The sequence below is a fragment of the Mastigoproctus giganteus genome, chromosome 6 (assembly GCF_048544385.1).
Source record: "Mastigoproctus giganteus isolate SK-2022 chromosome 6, ASM4854438v1, whole genome shotgun sequence".
Lineage (NCBI taxonomy): Eukaryota > Metazoa > Arthropoda > Arachnida > Uropygi > Thelyphonidae > Mastigoproctus > Mastigoproctus giganteus.
Window position 1 is genome coordinate 129,483,116 of NC_143580.1, and position 15,667 is coordinate 129,498,782.

General features: G+C 38.8%; 1 protein-coding gene across 2 annotated transcripts in view; it reads left to right on the plus strand.

Annotated features, from left to right (window-relative positions):
* LOC150084575 (uncharacterized) overlaps window positions 1-15,667 on the plus strand; it is a 113,530-nt gene that overhangs the window by 4,928 nt on the left and 92,935 nt on the right. Inside the window, exon 2 of one of the 2 annotated variants that reach the window (XM_090375337.1) lies at window positions 12,637-12,796. The gene's annotated coding sequence lies outside the window, so the exon portion shown is untranslated. Of the gene's footprint in view, window positions 1-12,608; window positions 12,797-15,667 lie in introns of both variants that reach the window. The other variant, XM_090375338.1, reaches the window with a different exon arrangement.

Genomic DNA, 15,667 nt, shown 5'->3' on the forward strand with positions numbered 1-15,667 from the left:
GAAAAATGTGTTGTTTATTCTCAAGTCGAACTGTTCACAAAGATTGCATAGTCTATCTCCGTTGTCGTTCCTCTCTTTCTCACCAAATCTTCCAATAACTTTGCTATTTTGCTCAGTTTCTACTCTTGCATTGAAATCTCCCATTATAAATATTTCTTTGTTCTTAGGGATTTTTTCTATTAGTTCTCTCAGATCCTCCCAAAATTCAACCTTCAAGGTATCGGCGGTGTCATTAGTCGGGGCATATATTCCCAATGCATATTTCTCTCCCATACATTTTCAGTTCCAATGAGATCATTCTTTGATTAATAAATTGCCAGTTTCTGATGTTGTGTCTCAATTTCTTTTTAACAGCAATAGAAACTCCTGCTCTTGCCCTTTCATTCTTATCGATGCCACTCCAAAAATGGTAGTATTCTCCCATTATTTCCTCTCCACATCCCTTTGTCTTTGTCTCTGATAACACTACGATGTCTAACTTGAATTTTTGCAGTTCATCCGGAAGAAGAAAGATTGCTGGTTTTCAGCAGTTAAATAAATCTGAATTTTAAATAAACTTAATTTTACAGAATTTCATATCTGAAATTTCCAGGTTATAATAACAATAATAATACTATAAGTAAAAAAATCAGGAAGAGTAATTTCTTTACTAGACTGAGTGGTAATGCATTAAAAAAGGCCCTTGAAGCTGGTGTTATGCTAAAATGATTGCCCAGGAACCAGGTATACCATGAATTCTGTCCTTTCAATGTATACTTGCATGTACACTAATGCTAGAAGTATAGTAAATAAATTCAATGAATTTGTAGTGCTGGTCAAGACATCAAAGGCAGATACTGTCGGGATATCAGAGATGTGGTGTCACACAGATATAAGGAATGCTGAATTTGAATTTGGAGAGTACAATGTGTACAGAAAGGACCGCCAAGTTTGAAGGGAGGAGGGGTTATGCTGTTAGTAAGGAAACACATCAAATATAGCTATGGCAGTGCATCTAGTTAACATGGGTGGTCAGTGCAATGTTGAGTCAGTTTGGTGTGACATAACCACTGAGAAAGCAAAAATGAGAGTAGGAGTGTGTTATAGGATTAATGACTGACGAGTACAGTGAACAACTGTACAGAGAAATAAGGTGGGCCAGTAAATCGGAATGCCTTATAATGGGGAATTTTAACTTTTCAGATATTGACTGTAACTTGTGGGTTAGCCACTAGCAAGACACTAGCAAAATTTATTGGATGACTGTTCCACAGCAGCATATTTGAGAGGTGACCAGAGGGAGTAATACTCTTGGTCTGATTATCAGCAGTGATTATTCATGTATTAAGAATCATCAGATAAAGGAACTGCTATGTGGTGGCAGTGATCACGGTGTACTGATGTGGGATTGACTCAGACGTAGCTCCCATCAGGAGTAAAGAGAAGGGTTTTTGCTTTCGTAACGGTGACTGTGGTGGTCTCAGACAGATTTTAAATTCTATACGGTGGGACCAACTGATGATGTTATCAACAGCAACTTCTAAAATTCAAAATGAAAAGCATTTAATTAATTTTGGAAGCTACTAGGCTTTTCATTCCAACTAAGAAATACTGTTGAAGGTTTAGGCCTAAATGGATGTCACATGAACATTAGAGACCTGTGGCAGAGAAGAAAAATGCATGGGTTGCATATAGATTAACAGAGATATGAGCTAGTCTGTAATGGAGTCATGAAGGAGGTTAGGCAAGTGAAAGAAGGTTATGTAAAATCTTTGGCAAAGGATGCAAAGAAAAATAGCAAGACGTCTTTATTTATGTAAACTCTAGAAGGAAGGTGTAAATCAGATTGGTTTACTTGATATTGCTGGTTCAACTGTTGATGATCCTGCTCAGATAGCTGACAATTTGAATGAGTATTTTGCATCTACATTCACACACGAGGAATTCTGTAGTGAAGTGGAGCCCAGAAGTTTATCAAATTCTAACAGGAAGATAATTGATTTTGTATTAATTGAGAGGAAAGTGGAGGAGAAATTGTTGAAGTTAAACATAAGAAAGGCACCTACTGTGGTTGGGATCTGTCCAGTTATATTAAAGGAGGCAGCAAAGAAAGGAAGCAAACCCTTAGCCATAATTACGAGAGCATCCTTGGAGTCATCCCCTTGCACTGGAGATGTGCAAATGAAATGTATCCTCAATTCACAAAGGGTGACATGAGTAATTACAGACCTGTTAGTTTAACTTTTGTTCCATGGAAAATAGTGGAGTTACTGGTTAAAGAAGCATCTCAGGGTCATCTAGACAAGTCTGCAGTTATAATTCAGTCACAGCGTGGGTTTGTTTAGGGGACGTCTTGTCTGACCAATTTGATTGGTACTACGATTTTGTCACAAAGGAACTAGGTGGAGAAAATAATTTTGATATCATATACTTGGATTTCAGGAAATCTTTTGATACTGTTGCATGTGGAAGACTTCTGTACAAATAATAGCAGTATTCCATTAATGGCAAGTTGCTCCTGTGAATAATGGGATGGTTGAGTGGGAGAAGGCAGAGTGATAATCAATGGACACTGCTCTTTGTGGACTAATATTATTAGTTGAGAGGGTTTGGTGTTTAGCCCATTGTTATTTTCTATATTTATGAATGATATTGAAGGTATATCAGGCTTAATGTCCAAGTTTGCGGACCATACGAAGGAAGGAAGGATGTAAAGCTGCTGGAATGAGAACAGAGAAGGGCAATGAGATTGGTGAGGGGTACAAAGGGTTGCTGTTACCAAGAAAGGTTTAAGTTCTGCAAATTGCAGCTTCTGGAGATTGGTCACCTGCAGGGTTTGACCAAGATCAATTCTGATGCAATTCTTTATCTTTCCCAGGTTATGCATTTGAATGGACATAAATTCAAATTGAGGAATGACAGTTATAGACTGTATGTACGGAAATTTGTTTAGGCAGTGGGTGGTTGATTGCTGGAACAACTTCCATCTGTTGTTGCTGTGAAAGTTGATGACTTAAATAAATTCAAGGAAGAACTGGACAAACTTTTGGAGCGAATAGATGGGTGAAATGTGAAGTTTTTTTTTTTTTAGCTGATACTGTATAAGCTTGCTTTTTTTCATCATATGCCTCTACTAATGCTAATGCTAACTGTTCTAGATGTTATTGTAGCAGCTTACCTTTATCATTGTCATTAATCATCCAGGTAACTTTCTGTCATCTGCAAATTGAAATATTCAGCCTGATATAACTTCATTAAAAAATATAGAAAAGAATGGCCAAGCACACAACTCTAGGGGGGAGACTGCATTAATAACATTAGGCCATGAAGAACGATGTCCATTAATAACTTCTCTGGCTTCTCCCACTCAACCATCCTTTTATCCATAGTTGTAACATGCCTTTAATATCACTGTGCTCCATTTTGTATAGCATTCTTTTATCTGCAACGGTATCAAAAGCCTTGCTGAATTCAAAGTATATAATAACAAAATTATTTTTTTTTGCATCGAATTCCTTTGTTACTGCATCATAGTATCCAATGAGATTGGTCAGAGAAATCTGTCCCTTAACAAATCCATGCTCTGACTGCAGTATAATTGTATTCCTGTACTGCATTACTTCTTTAACTTGAGACACTTATTTTTTGTGGAACAGAAGTTAAGTAAACATATCTGTATTTTCTCATGTCACCTTTTGATCACTCTTTGTGAATTGTGGATTCATTTGTACACGATCAGTCCATAGAGACCTCCTTAATTCAGAAATGCTGTTATAATTATGGCTGAGGGTTTGCTTACCTCAGGTGATGCCTTCCTTAATATAATTGGATAGATTTTGTTCACCCCAGATTCTTTTGTTATGTGTACTTCAATTTCTTTTCCAGTTTCCTTTCAGTTATCACAAAATCATTTAGCTCCCTTTTAGAATTTGGTAAGATGGCTGGTGCTAGCGTTTGTGGCGCCTGAGACAAAACTTTGTAATGGCACATAATTCATATATCTTAACACGCATATATATTCAGTAGCACAGGCCTGGGCAAACGTTTTGGCTGAAGGGCCACATTAGGAATTCAAAAAGAAGGCGGGCCGCACGTAAAATACTATTTTTAGATATATATTATTTGTTATCATGAAGAAGAAATATAACATAAAATTATTCTCTAACAACCAAGAATTTAATGAGATGAATGGAACTGTTTTACATCTTTTACCATTTTTTTTAATTTCGGGTGTTAATTTTGTAGTTGAGATTCTTAAAACTGCTTGTAAATGTTCATCGGCGATGCTTGATCGTAAAGAATTTTTATTTAGATTCATGACAGAAAATGTTTGTTCACATGTATGTATTTTGATCTAAAAATAACCAACATTTTTCGGGAAAAATCTTTAAGTTCGTCGAATTTGCCCAAATTAAGAGTATTGTAAAATTTACAGATTTCCTCACGATGGTGCAATTCTCTTAAATCGGTATCACACTGCAGATCTATAATCTGAAGCTGTAGTTCACTCGGTGCACTATCAATTTCTATTGAAAATGGGTCGCGCACTATTGCCACATCTCAATTTTTCGGAAGTCGCCAAATCTTCGTGAAAAGTCGTCATTCAAAGCGTTGATAATTTCACAATATTTTTCGAATTTATTTTCTGGAATCTTCAGCAACTTCTTTCCACCTCCGGCATGCTCAGGAGTATTCAGGGTGCTCTACTTGGCAATTAATGCAGGCGGGTTTTGTAGCTGACACATTATGTTGCAAAGGACCACGAAATAACATAATGTTTCAGCTACAAAACCCGCCTGCATTAATTGCGAAGTAGAGCACCCTGAATACTCCTGAGCATGCCGGAGGTGGAAAGAAGAAAAACAAAGATTTAAGGCAGAGCTGAATATCGGATGCAAGAAAAGCAGTGAAACTGTTAAATACAAACAAACCTACGTAAGTTCAGAAGGTAGTGGGGAGACATTCTATCCCAATGCCAACGGAAATGACTATCCCATGAAAAGAGTCATTCACACCCATTGCACACTGCCTTGTTAAGCTCAAAAAACACTGAAAAATCAATCAGCTGCCATTCCTATATCAATGCCTCTTAATGCTCCACCAGTTACAAAAGAAATTGCTAGAGAAAAGAATAAAAGTCCTGAAGTGCACCCCCTCCCCAGTTCTCAAGAAAAAAATGGATGTTGAGGTGAAGGAAGTATCAGATGATTCAGTCTTGGAACTCTTTGTTGAGGTAGAAATGGACACAGGACAGGGTCCATACTTTCCCCGAAAAAGATAAATCGAAAGCTGAGAAAAGTAAGCCCTCAGTACATTGGAAGCCAGTTGATGGATCCACCAAGCCAGAATAATGGCTAAATTCCTACAATGGAATTGTCGTGGATTCTAGCGAAATACTGATGAGATCAAGGGGCTCTCCTGCAAAAGCATGAGCCAGTTAGCTTTTGATTGCAGGAGACATATTTAAAGGAAAATAAAAACCTTTCCTTTCATAATTCTGCTCTTATATGTAAGGACAGTTGGGACCTGCAAATGGAGAAGTTGCTATCCTTCTGGGTAACGACACCCTATTTCAACATGTTCTGCTTTCCATAAACGTAGGAACAGTAGGAGTTTTAATAGTTCAATTCATTTGCCACTTGGGAATGACATCTCCCAGACAGACCTTGATCTTGTAGAGCAACTGCCCACTCCTGTCCTACTCCTCGGCAATTTCATTGGACATAACACCCTGTGGGGTAGTGCTGACATTAATGGACGGGGATGTGTTATAGAGCATTTGCTCATTGTCTTCTCCCTTCCAAATGCGAGAAATAACCACCTTATTCCATATGCCTACTTGTGCATTCTCTCCTCTTCATCTTTCTGCATGCTTCCCTGTTCACTAACTTGGGAGGTGGAGAAGAACTGGTATGAAAGCGATCACTTCCCTGTGATAACCACCCTACTTAGTGGGAGACCATATCTTCCTTTTTGGTTACTGCAGCGGAAGATTGATCAGGCCGACTGGAATGCCTTTCAGTGTTTGGCAGAGCTTAACATTGCTGCAGTCAGGTTCCTGTCAATAATGCAGTGGTGTACATCATAGAAAACATTGTCCCTGCAGCGGAAATTAAAATTCAGAAAGCATCTACCCAGTTTCCATCCTTTTCAAAATTTTTGTTTAATACAGAATGCACATAATGACATAGTGTTTGTCCAGCGGCACTGGTGGTTACTCACAACTCTGCTTTTGTTTCTACCAAAGTGTACAGAACTCTGTAAAGGCCAGAATGTGTGTATGGTTTTTGTCAGTATTGTGTGGGGTTGTGTTGTTTTTCTGGCCATTCAACTGTGGAGCCCCTGCTGGAGCCCCCCACATTGCCCCTCATCTCCACATGGAGGTAAGACAGTCATTAGTTAGGAAGAAAACTTTAGCTAGTTCTACCACAGAGTTGCCTGAGCTTTCCATGGTGGGACTAATGAAAGAATAAGTTTTTTTAGGAAAGGAGCACATGGGATTAGTTGAAGGTAGAACAATAGATGACATAATGTAGTGAAGGCAATCATCCAAATAGTGGCTGTTAGCCAAGTAAAGAATGAAAAGGGGCAGCAAGGGGAGGATGGGAGTCCAAAGTAAAAGACATAGGCTGACCTACGTGATCGCCTTGTGGCATTCAGCTCTGGCAGGCACTAGCAATCCCACATTGGCGATCCGATATCAGCAAGTCACATCCTGGTAATAGTGAAGAGGCCAAGTCCTTGATAGTCATGGGTCCCCAGAGGTTCCTGGCCCACCTGGCAACACCAGATTGGTCAGAGTCTTTGTTGAGACAGTGCGTGCCTTACTGGGACTGGCCCACCATCCTGTGGTGTGGACAAGTACATCAGTCACCAGGAGAGATCACCCCTCCAGGTGACTGATGTGGTGGTGACTGACTCCAGTGGCCATAACACAATGACAAAACATGCATACTTCTCACACAAACCTACACCAACCACATTTCTGACCATTTTACAGTTGATTCTATTACATACATTGACATAAGGTGGAGTTGAAAAGATGTTCCAGGTGCTGCCCTTTACATATATACACGTGTCCACACATCTAGTTAAAAGTGTTTAGTTCAGACAACGATGGCAGCGACATTGATGAGGTTTCTCAGAGTATTCCTGCATCTGGTAAAAGCTTCTTGGGCGAACATAGTGTATAGTGTTAATTGTAATACGGCTCCTGGGGATCGCCCAACTCCATGTCAAGCAATGTGATGAATACAAAACTCTGTAAAGATCAGATTTATGCAGGTTAGTGAGTGTTTGTGTAGTATTAGTGTGTGGTTGTGTTCGTTGTGTTGTTCATCCTGCTGCTTAGCCTAAAGGCTTGTGTTTTTACACAAAAACCTTTAGTTTACCGTACAGCACCATGAGGGGGCGGGCCAGGCAGTAGGGAGTATAAAGTACTGGCGAGGCAAATATTGTGGCAGTCAAGGCTACAAACAGGGAGAGCCCAGTTAAAAAAAGAAAATAGCAAAAGTTAGAAGTGGTAGTGAGGAGATTGGGAATGGGAAAGTGGTAGAAAGATAGAGGGGGCAGTAGTGTACTTAACTGTAACATTTATGGTTTGTTGCTTCCTCTCATACTTACCCTCATTCATTTTTCTGGCTCGTTCGTTTAATTTGTTTAACTCTTGCTTTCTGCACTGCATTCTCAGGGTAACTCAACTTATTATTCTTTAGTTGTGGTGCAGACCCAGGGGATAATGCAGTAATAGTGTTTGTGTTGTGTTAGTAAATGTTTGTTAGCATATATAAAGAAATGCAAGTTATTATTAAGTTTGTATTCTTTCAGCCAATTACATTCGCTCTTTCACTCATTCCCATTCGTCATAACACTCATTCACTCTCTCTTTCTCTCATGCTGGGTCACTCTCTCTTTCACCAAAACTAACATTTATTCCCTTTTACCATAATTCCTAATTCACTCTTTCACTCAGTGCCCAGCCCATTCATTCTGTCTTTCTTTCTTTCTCCTCATTCTTTCTTCATTCATTCTACATTGCATTCCCTTACTACTAGCTACTACTATTTTTCAACTGATCTGCTTCCCTGGCTACATGTACATCTCTCCCCCCCCTACCTACATGATTATTTATTTGGTGTGGGACTCCAGGTTCCTACACATGGCAGGGTAGTCCTGTGGTGGGGGGTACATAGGTCAATCTGCTTTTGTCATGTCAGGTTTCTGTCAGGGTATAATACTGCTATCCTGATAGTTTTTCAGTCATCATCTGGGCTTGGTGGGAGACGTGGGCAATTTTAAATATTGATTATTGTTTAATTGCTGGAGAGCTGAAATGCCCTTCTTTGGATAGTTCTGCTCATTTCAAATACTTTCTGTGTGAAGGTTGTAAAGGCTTTATAATTTTCCTCTTCTGTGATGAATGGATGTTCTTCTCTGCTGGGAAGGAGACTAGTCTGTGTTATTGGCTGTGTTCTGGGGATGTCATAAATTATTTCATTCATATAGAATGTGTGCCCAGTCTTAACTCTCACCACGTGTAGTTTGGGTTATTAGTCCACCCCAAGGAGGTTAATTTCACCTTTAGGGAGCTGTGACTTGTCAATATAAATGTTGTAAAAAGTCCAGGGGGGGGGTACACACCTGGACTTTTTAATGAATAATTTTTATTGTTTGGCCTGGCTTTGGGCTAACTATTGCCACCCATGGCAGAAACCTTTTAGTAACCAGACCTCTGGTTTTCTGCTCCCAATTTGTTTGCCATAGCTCATGGATCTTTGTAACTATTCTTTTTCTTTCAGCTTTGATGGTATTGGCTGTGTCAAAGGCTATTCCCAGAAAATCTGTGCGTATGCCCTTTTTAAGTCTCTCATACAAGCCTCTTTTGGTTTTTTCCAGGTAAAGTGGGAGAGCTCCAGCCAGCACCTGTAGCGCAGGTGTGATTACTGTGCGTCATGCTGTGGTAATAGAAGTATTGTCCTCTGTATTGATTCTAATTTATTCCTGTTTCTTACTATGGCCAAGCGGGTGAACCATACACCAGCTCTATAGGTGATGATGGAACCATACACCAGCTCTATAGGTGATGAACACTGCACGGTATGTGATTGCCAGGGTCCTTCTTCCGAACCCCCAATTTGCTCAATTGATCCTGGCAATCATATCTACATAATTTCTCACTTCGCAAAGTAGGTCAAATGGGGTAAAAAGTTAATTTTGAATCAAAGACTACTCCGAGATATTTTAATTCGGTTACCAATTTTATAGTGGTTGTATTAATTTTAATTTGTGGATGCCTTCTTATGTCCCCCAGGGCGTGTCGATTCTTGGAACCTTGTGCGTACCGAGACACTTCTGTCTGTAAGGTAGCTGTTTATTACTTTATAGAGGTTTTGTGGGGCATTTGCCTGGCAGTCTCAGTAGGTGGTGCATGGCATCCTCTGTAGAGTTGCCCTGCTTAAACTATACTAATTGTTGGAATGTAAACATGCTTCCGTGTAGTATTGAGCTAATCTGCTATATATTAGTCTTTCATATATTTTTTTCTAGTACAGGGAGTAGGTCTATTGGTCTGTATGATTTGGAATGAGTAGAAGGTTTCTCAGGGTTTTTGAGAATTAAGATCAATTCTCAAAAACCCTGAGCTTTTGTCACAGCTTTTGTCCATATTTTTGGAAATATACCTTCTTTCATACAGTTATTATATAGCTATTAATTTGTCTGGTACTCTTTCTGCTAATTTTTTGATAAATCCTGGGCATTTATTAATTTTTGTTTTTAGATAGTGCTATTTCTAAGTCTTGTATAGTAAACAGGTTCAATATTTGCATTGTCATATTCAGTGTTTTCTTTTGTAATGTCTTGCTGTGTGGGGGAATAATCCCCAGTTTCAGTCTGAATAATACTGTCTAGGATGTTATTTGCCGAATCCCAATACAGGGTTGGGATTCCATCTGGTTTGACAGTAGCTTCCTAGACATCTCTTGGCAGCTTTTTGGTCACTGTTCTGTAGACAACTCCCCAAGGATCATTGTTTCCAGTAGTTCCCACCAAGTGCCTCCAGGATTCCTTTTTCTTGTCTCTTATGTGGGCAGTATACTGATTCCTGAGAGTTCTATAAGAATCTCTGTGCATCCACCTCATTTTGTGGCCAAGATGTTCTGGCTCTTTGAAAATATCTCCTCCCTGGTGCCTTCTCCTGAGTATAGTCAGTTCAGGGTACCACCAGGGGACTGCCTGCTTCCCCTAGTTTTTTCTGTGGGATAGACAAGTTTGCTGTTTTTATTAAAATGTTTGTCATAGTCAGTGCTTGCTGGTCTGGGCTACAGTTGTTGCCTAAGCTAGACCACTCATTTTTCTGTTTTTGCAGCTCAGCTGCTGTATGTTCTCCAAAAATCTGCCAGTTTGGCTTTTTAAGGTTATACCTTTTGTTTAATATCCAACAGGGATTGGTACAAGTGTAAAAAACAAGAATGGGCCCAACACCAAACTCTGGGGACTCTACTAATATCATTAGTTCTTGAAGAGCAGTGTCCATCGATTACCACTCTCTGTCTTCTCCCACTCAGCAGTCCCTTTATCGCTAGCAGCAATTTGCTCTTATACAAGCATTACAGATAGCATTCTAGCACCGTTCAAGTGACGCCCTCTGGCCTGTTTTTTTCTAGTCTACGGGTGTCTCTGTTCACAACAGCTCTGTGGCCGGGAAGGCATTAAGAGTCAGTCCGACGGTCCGTTGGCGGTGCCATTAATCCGTACTGCTCCAGTTTGTACAACAGTCTTCCATGTTCAGCAGTATCAAAGCCTTCCTGATATTGAAGTATATGATATCAAAATTATTTTTTGCATCCAGTTCCTTTGTGACCACATTGTAGTATCCAATAAAATTGGTTAGACAAGACTTCCTCTTAACAAACCCATCCCATGTCTGAACTATAACTGCAGTCTTCTATAGTTGATCCATCTATTCTGCAGTTTTCTATAGTTGATCTTGTGGTACTTCTTTAACCAGTGACTTCAATATTTTTCCCAGAACAGAAGTTAAACTAACAGTTCTGTAATTACTTGTGTTACCCTTTGAACCTCCTTTGTGAATTGGGATAACATTTGCACATCTACAGTCCATCTGGACCTCCCCTGAGTCCAAGGAAGTTCTCTTAATTATAGTTAAGGCTTTGCTTCCTTTTCTGCCTTTAATATAACTGGATAGATCTCATCCATTTCAGGTGCATTTCTTACTCCACTTTTTCTCCTCAATTTCTCCTCCAATTTGCTCTCAGTTATTTAAAAATCATTTAGCTCCTTGATAGAGTTTGATAAACTTCTGGCCTCCACTTCCCTATAGAATTCCTCATGTATGAATGTAGATGCAAAATATTCATTCATGTCAGCTATCCGTGCAGGATCATCAACAATTGAACCATCGATGTCAAGTGGACCAGTCTGAGTCATCCCCTTTCTTCTAGAGTACATAAGTTAAGAAGTCTTTGCTGTTTTTCTTTGCATCCTTTGCCAAAGATTTCTCTTAATCTTCCTTCACTTGCGTAACTTTCTTTTGCCATTTGCTCCAGTTTGTACAGCAGTTCTATATGTGCAACACTATCAAATTCCTTCCTGAAATCCAAGTATATGATATCAAAATAATTCTTTGTATCCAGTTCCTTGGTCCCTGTGTCATAGTGTTTAATCAGATTTGTCAGACAAGACTGCCCCTTAACAAATCTGTGCTGTGATGGCAGTATAATTACATTTCTCTCTAGTTGATCCTGCATTACTTCTTTAATCAGTGACTCCTTTATTTTACCCAGGAACAGAGGTTAAGCTATCAATTCTGTAATCAGTTATGTCACCCTTTTGATCATTCTTTGTGAATTGGGGATACATTTACAGAATTCACCCACGCAGAGCTCCCCCGAATCCAAGGGTGCTCTTATGATTATGGCTAAGGGTTTTCTTTTATGAAATATGCAACATTCCGTATTCCCAAAATTTCTGTGCTGAATTTCTGTTCGGAGCTTTCTTCATAAATCAAGTGCAAAATAGCCACATTGTGGCTGACTTTGTTTCTTCAAACCAAAAGAAACACTGTTTTTTTTTTTTTTTTTTTTTTTTGGCACTGGTGAAATCCACAATTTTGTTGATGCTACTGCAGTGCTTCTGGTGGAGGAAGACAGCTGCGAATTGTTTCAAAAACGTCTACTTTCTGTACCTCCATATATCTATTCGTTTTATTTATAATACTGCTATATCATAGGAAATTGTGTTAATTTATTAAACTAGTTAAATTATGTATATACAGTGGTGTGTCATGTTTTTTCAGCAAAAAAAAGTTTTTTTCTAAGATATGTCAAATGACATTCTAGTTCACTTATAGCAAATTTTCATCAGCAGGTACACTTAAGATTATTGCACGTAATGTTGCATTTTTTATTAGTTTTTCAAATATACATTGCATTTATAGTGTTCTTCCCTAAGGGTTGAAAATTGTGTATTTTTGCAATTAGAACCATATGTTTTTATTATATCTTGTTGACATGTTGTTGATAGGGTATCATTGTATGTAATTTATAACTTTTAAAACCTTTTAAAACCATTAAATTATAATCTTTAAAACCTTTTCATTGCATGAAAAGGTTTTATTATTTTTGTAATTATCCTTAGGTAGCTCTGGGACATTCCATGTTTTCTGGAAGTTGCAGCTCCTGTTTACAAATGTGGACATATACAGATTGGACACACTGAAGAAACAGTGACTCTTCCCTACTCAGCCATGCAATCAGTGTGGCAATTTGGTGCTGTATGTTATGTTTTGGCGGGTCTGGTGAGTGTTAGTGCTCCGTTGCTGTCTCAGAGTTTTTTTTTTTTTTTTAAGGGGATGGGAATTTTAGTTATATGAGATTCTAGACTAAGTATTATGTATTGAACTTTTATTTGTATTGATAAAATTTTAAGGACTAATTAATTGGCCACCATGCTAATGGAATCTCTTTTAATTGTAGAAAGCTGTTGAAAAAAGACACTGGACTTTAACGTTTGATTTTGATATTGCTGTTACTTCAGCAATATCACAAGGTTTGTCAGATGTTATTGATAGCACATTGCATTCCATTTTGAAACCTTGCCCTGCTCAATCAGCTTAAACTTCCCGAATATCTGCTACCAGTTCCTTAAATGCCGATCTCCAGGTAATTCTCCAGTGGGGCAAAGACAACTTAGTTGATTTCAATCCTTCTAAAACTCAGTCTTGTCGTATATCTCGTAAAAAAGTATTTTTCTGCTTCTATGCTTATCTTTGGTGACACTCCGATTTCTAGGCAAAATGATATATCCTTTTTTTGGAGATTACCCTGACTTCTAATCTCTTTTGGCACAAGCACATTACAAATATTGCTTCCTCTGCATCTAAAAAACTTTTCTCTTTCGTTTTCTCTTTCGCTGTCGGCGTTACTTTTCTCCCAAACAGCTGTTCACTCTGTACAAATCACAAATCCGCCCTACCATGGAATATTGTTCCCACATCTGGGGCGGTGCCCCCAAAACCTCTCTTAGGCTTCTAGATTCCATTCAGAAGAGGGCAGTTAGGTTAATTAATAACTCTTCTCTAACAGAGTCTCTCCACTCGCTGTCTCATAGACATACTGTTTCTGCTGCATGCCTTTTCTATAGATACTTCTATGGGCACTGTTCTTCTGAATTGACTTCTATAATTCCCCCTCTCTCTCTCTCTCTCTCTCTCTTTCAAACCAGTCCGAACATGTGCCGCCACCAGCCAACATTCATTTACTGTCCAACTTCAAACTCACAGAACCAAATTTTCATCTTCTTGCGTTTATTCATTCAACTGCCGTTTTCTGGAACAACCATCCTTCATACGTATTTTCTGAAAATTACAGTCTACAGAAGTTCAAGTGTAATGTCAACAAATATCTTTTTTCGTCTTCTCAACCTCCAACCCAAGCACGGTACTAAGTACTATACGTTCTAATACCTCTTGTGTTTGGGGTTTTCATAAAAAAAAAAAAGATAATGTAATCACTGCATTCTAACCAACCGGCTCAGATGTGATAACAATTCACTGATAGAAATATGAGTTTTGTTCATTTATTTGATCACTTGTTGGAGATTATGCAATGTATTGATAGATCCTCTCTCATAGATGGCATTTGATTTCAAATGCGTGGCATTTGAAAATTATGTGGCCTGTGTAGGAAGGGTTTATTTGAGGAGTCTGGTAACATATTACTTTTTGACATAGTCCCCTTTGGAGTCAATGCACTTTTACTACTAGTAATGCAATGTGTAGATTCCAGCAGTGAAGAATTTTATTTTTTTTATTTTTTTTTTTATTTTTGGGAATGCATTCACTGCAGCAGGGATGTCCCTGTTGTGGGAAAATGGATGCCAACCAGGTATTTTTTCAAATTAGGAAATAGTTGAATGTATAATGGCTCAAGATTTCAAGCCACATTCATTCAGTGAAGCCATGGCATTGACAGATTTGTGAGCAGGCATGTTGCCCTAGTTCAACAAGACCCCTTTGCTCAGTTTTCCTGGGTTTGTCTTTGATGTTTTCATAAATGCCTCACAATGTCTGTGTAATATGCCTCTGTGACTACCTGCCCTTTCTGTAGGCAATCCACTAGTAACACTCCATTGGCATCCCCCAAAAACTGATGCTGTCAACTTGCTAGTAGAAGGAATTGACTTTGCTTTCTTTGAAGTGTGGGGGGGGGACCAACTGTGTTTCCACTATTTGGACTGCTCCTATGTCTCTGGATTTGTCTCTCTTTGTCACTAACTTTGCAAAGAAATTTGCTGGATCTGCTTGAAATGATGTAAATGTTCACTTGACTTGACAAATCTTGTGTATTTTTGATCTCTGTCAACAACTTTGGACCCATCGGCCTGACACTGTTTTCATAGTGAGAACCTTGGTTATTATGTGGTATCACGTTCAGATGAGATGCCAAGGTGTTGGCAGTGTACTGAACTCATTATTGATCACTCATTATGAGATCATGCATACTTCAACTTATGGAGTGAAGGGTCTTACAGTTCCTGCACACCTTTGGTCACCTTATAGACTCCCCCCCCTTCCTCATTTAAATTCTGCTACCCACGTCTTAACCATGGAGTAGGAAGAGGCATTCTTACCCATTGTTTTAACTTTATCCTCATTAATTGTCTTTGGTGTTAGTTCCTTTTTTCCCCCAAATACTGCTGTATGATTTATTTTGTCCATCTTTTTTTAACTTATTCTCACAAATTTGATGACTTCAGGACTTGTAATTATAAAATTTGTCTAGTTCTTCCTTGAATTTATTTAAACTACCCACTTCCACAACAACAGATGCAAGTTTATTCCAACGATCAATCACCTTCTGGCCGATACAACCTTCCCTGAATCTATCCGGCAATCATCCTTCCCAGTTTGAATTTATGCTCTCTCGTGCAGTATCGCCAGGAGGAAAAATTACATTAACTTTTAAATTTAGCTTACTCAGTCCATTCAAGGCTGAAACTACATCATCCAGATCTTCTTGCAGGTGCCTAGTCTCCTGATGCTCCAGTTTGCAAAATTGAAGTCTTTCTTGGTAAGTGCACCATTTTGTTCCCTTTACCAATTTTATCCCTTCTCTGTACCTGTTCCAGCACAACTACATCCTTCCTAAAATTAAGCTTCCAGACCTTT